The sequence below is a fragment of the Callospermophilus lateralis genome, chromosome 4 (genome assembly GCF_048772815.1).
Source record: "Callospermophilus lateralis isolate mCalLat2 chromosome 4, mCalLat2.hap1, whole genome shotgun sequence".
NCBI lineage: Eukaryota > Metazoa > Chordata > Mammalia > Rodentia > Sciuridae > Callospermophilus > Callospermophilus lateralis.
In genome coordinates, this window is record NC_135308.1 from 121,117,078 (window position 1) to 121,121,599 (window position 4,522).

The window sequence follows — 4,522 nt, forward strand, 5'->3', positions numbered from 1 at the left end:
AGCCAATCAGCTAGATGTTTCTGGGGCTGCTGTGAGCCAATCATCAGCCGGCAGTCTGGAAGCTTGCTGGCAGCTGAAAGTTTGCTGGTGCCCCTTCGGCTGTGGCTCTCAACAACCTCTTATATGTAATTTTGTGAAACATTGAGGGTCTCCTTCCATTTCCATACGATTTCCCTTCTCTCTCCCTTTCCCTCCCCCCACTCGTCTCTGTTTAATGTTAATCTTTTCCTCATGCTTTTCCTCCCCGTTCTGTTCTTAGTTGCTCTCCTTATATCAAAGAAGACATTTGGCATTTGTTTTTTAAGGATTGGCTAGCTTTGCTTAGCATAATCTGCTCTAATGCCATCCATTTCCCTGCAAATTCCATGATTTTGTCATTTTTTAGTGCTTCGTAATACTCCATTGTGTATAAATGCCACATTTTTTTTATCCATTCATCTATTGAAGGGCATCTAGGTTGTTTCCACAGTCTAGCTATTGTGAATTGTGCTGCTATTATCATTGATGTGGCAGTATCCCTATAGTACGCTCTTTTAAGATCCTCAGGGAATAGTCCAAGAAGGGCGATAGCTGGGTCAAATGGTGGTACCATTCCCAGCTTTCCCAGGAATCTCCATACTGCTTTCCAAATTGGCCTCACAAATTTGCAGTCCCACCAGCAATGTACAAGTGTACCCTTTTCCCCACATCCTCGCCAGCACTTATTGTTGTTTGACTTCCTAATGGCTGCCAATCCTACTGGAGTGAGATGGTATCTTAGGGTGGTTTTGATTTGCATTTCTCTGACTGCTAGAGATGGTGAGCATTTTTTCATGTACTTGTTGATTGATTGTATGTCCTCCTCTGAGAAGTGTCTGTTCAGGTCCTTGGCCCATTTGTTGATTGGGTTATTTGTTATCTTATTGTTTAATTTTTTGAGTTCTTTGTATATTCTGGATATTAGGGCTCTATCTGAAATATGAGGGGTAAAAATTTGTTCCCGGAATGTAGGCTCCCTATTTACCTCTCTTATTGTTTCTCTTGCTGAGAAAAAACTTTTTAGTTTAAGTAAGTCCCATTTGTTTATTCTTGTTATTAACACTTGGGCTATGGGCGTCCTATTAAGGAATTTGGAGCCCGACCCCACAATATGTAGATCGGAGCCAACTTTTTCTTCTATCAGGCGCAGAGTCTCTGATTTGATATCAAGCTCTTCTATCAGGCGCAGAGTCTCTGATTTGATATCAAGCTCTTTGATCCATTTTGAGTTAACTTTTGTGCATGGTGAGAGAAAGGGGTTCTGCTTCATTTTGTTGCATATGGATTTCCAGTTTTCCCAGCACCATTTGTTGAAGATGCTATCCTTCCTCCATTGCATGCTTTTAGCCCCTTTATCAAATATAAGAAAGTTGTAATTTTGTGAATTGGTCTTTGTGTCCTCTATTCTATACCATTGGTCCACCTGCCTGTTTTGGTACCAGTACCATGCTGTTTTTGTTACTATTGCTCTGTAGTACAGTTTGAAATCTGGTATCGCTATATCTCCAGATTCACACTTCCTGCTTAGAATTGCTTTTGCTATTCTGGGTCTTTTGTTTTTCCATATGAATTTCATGATTGCTTTATCTATTTCTACAAGAAATTCCATTGGGATTTTGATTGGTATCGCATTAAACCTGTAGAGAACATTGGGTAATATCGCCATTTTGATGATGTTAGTTCTGCCTATCCATGAACAGGGTACATTTTTCCATCTTCTAAGATCTTCTTCTATCTCTCTCCTTAGGGTTCTGTAGTTTTCATTGTATAAATCTTTCACCTCTTTTGTTAGGTTGATTCCCAAGTATCTTATTATCTTTGAGGATATCGTGAATGGAGTGGTTTTCCTCATTTCCATTTCAGAAGTTTTGTTGCTGATATACAGGAATGCCTTTGATTTATGCGTGTTGATTTTATATCCTGCCACTTTGATGAATTCATTTATTAACTCTAGCAGTTTCTTTGTAGACCCTTTTGGGTCTGTTAGATATATTATCATGTCACCCGCAAATAGTGATAATTTAAGTTCTTCTTTTCCTATTTTTATGCCTTTAATTTCTTTTGTCTGTCTAATTGCTCTGGCTAGTATTTCAAGAACTAAATTGAATAGAAGTGGTGAGAGAAGGCATCCCTGTCTTGTTCCAGATTTTAGAGGGAATGCCTTCAGTTTTTCTCCATTTAGGATGATGCTAGCCTGAGGCTTAGCATATATAGCTTTTACAATGTTGAGGTAAGTTCCTGTTATCCCTAGTTTTTCTAGTGTTTTGAACATAAAGGGATGCTGTACTTTGTCGAATGCTTTTTCTGCATCTATCGAGATGATCATATGGTTCTTATCTTTAAGTCTATTGATGTGGTGAGTAACATTTATTGATTTCCGTATATTGAACCAGCCTTGCATCCCAGGGATGAATCCTACTTGATCATGGTGCACAATTTTTTTGATATGCTTTTGTATTCGATTCGCCAGGATTTTATTGAGAATTTTTGCATCTAAGTTCATTAGAGATATTGGTCTGTAGTTTTCTTTCTTTGAGGTGTCTTTGTCTGGTTTTGGGATCAGGGTGATGTTGGCCTCATAGAATGAATTTGAAAGAGCTCCTTCTTTTTCTATTTCTTTGAAAAGTATTGGTATTAATTCTTCTTTGAAGGTTTTGTAAAACTCCACTGTATACCCATCCGGTCCAGGGCTTTTCTTGGTTGGTAGCCTTTTGATGGCTTCTTCTATTTCTTCCTTTGTTATTGGTCTGTTTAAATTGTGTGTGTCTTCCTGACTCAATCTGGGCAGATCATATGACTTAAGAAATTTATCGATATCTTCACTATCTTCTATTTTATTGGAGTATAGGGTTTCAAAATACTTTCTAATTATCTTCTGTATTTCTGTAGTGTCTGTTGTGATATTGCCTTTTTCATCCCGTATGTTAGTAATTTGAGTTCTCTCTCTTCTTCTCTTCATTAGCATGGCTAAGGGTCTGTCGATCTTATTTATTTTTTCAAAGAACCAACTTTTAGTTTTATCAATTTTTTCAATGGTTTTTTTGGTTTCAATTTCATTGATTTCCGATCTGATTTTAATTATTTCTTGCCTTCTGTTACATTTGCTGTTGTTTTGCTCTTCCTTTTCTAGGGTTTTGAGGTGTAGTATGAGTTCATTTATTTGTTGGGTTTTTTTTTTTTTTTTTTTTTTTTGAGGAATGAACTCCAGGAAATGAATTTCCCTCTTAAAACTGCTTTCATTGTGTCCCATAGATTCTGGTATGTTGTGTCTGTATTGTCATTTATCTCTAAGAATTTTTTTTATTTCCTCCTTTATGTCTTCTGTAACCCATTGATCATTCAGTAACATATTGTTCATTTTCCAGGTGATGCAGGATTTTTCCTTCCTTCTTTTATCATTGATTTCCAGTTTCATTCCATTATGATCAGATACGGTACATGATATTATCTCCACTCCTTTATATTTATTAAGAGTTGCCCTATGGCATAATATATGGTCTATCTTTGAGTAGGATCCATGTGCTGCTGAGAAGAACGTGTATCCACTTGATGATGGTTGATATATTCTATATATGTCGGTTAAGTCTAGGTTATTGATTGTGTTATTGAGTTCTACAGTTTCTTTATTCAGCTTTTGTCTAGAGGATCTGTCTAATGGCGAGAGCGGTGTGTTGAAGTCACCCATAATTATTGTGTTGTGGTCTATTTGACTCTTTAACTTGAGGAGAGTTTGTTTTATGAACGTTGTAGCACCATTGTTTGGTGTATACAAATTGATAATTGTTATGTCTTGTTGGTGGATGGTTCCTTTTAACAGTATATAGTGTCCTTCTTTATCCCTTTTGATTAACTTAGGTTTGAAGTTGATTTTATTCGATATGAGTATGGCCACTCCTGCTTGCTTCTGAGGGCCATGTGAGTGGTATAATTTTTCCCAACCTTTCACCTTCAGCCTGTGTATGTCTTTTCCTATCATATGAGTCTCCTGAAGGCAGCATATTGTTGGATTTGTTTTTTTAATCCAGGTTACTAGTCTATGTCTCTTGATTGGTGAATTTAGGCCATTAACATTTAAGGTTACAATTGCAATATGGTTTGTACTTCCAGTCATGTTTATTTATTTATTTTAGTTTGGCTAGTTTTTCCTCTTTGGTTAATTTTCTCCCCCTTTACTGAGATACCTCCTACTGTTAGTTTTGGGCGCTATTTTTCAATTCCTCTTCTTGTAGTATTTTGCTCAAAATGCTTTGCAGTGCTGGTTTTCTGGCTGCAAATTCTTTTAGCTTTTGTTTATTGTGAAATATTTTAATTTCATTGTCAAATCTGAAGCTTAATTTTGCTGGATACAGTATTCTTGGTTGGAATCCATTATTTTTCAGCGTTTGAAATACGTTGTTCCGGGATCTTCTCGCTTTCAAAGTCTGTGATGAAAAAACAATCATTAACCTAATTGGTTTACCCCTGAATGTAATCTGCCTCCTTTCTCTCATAGCTTTTTAATATT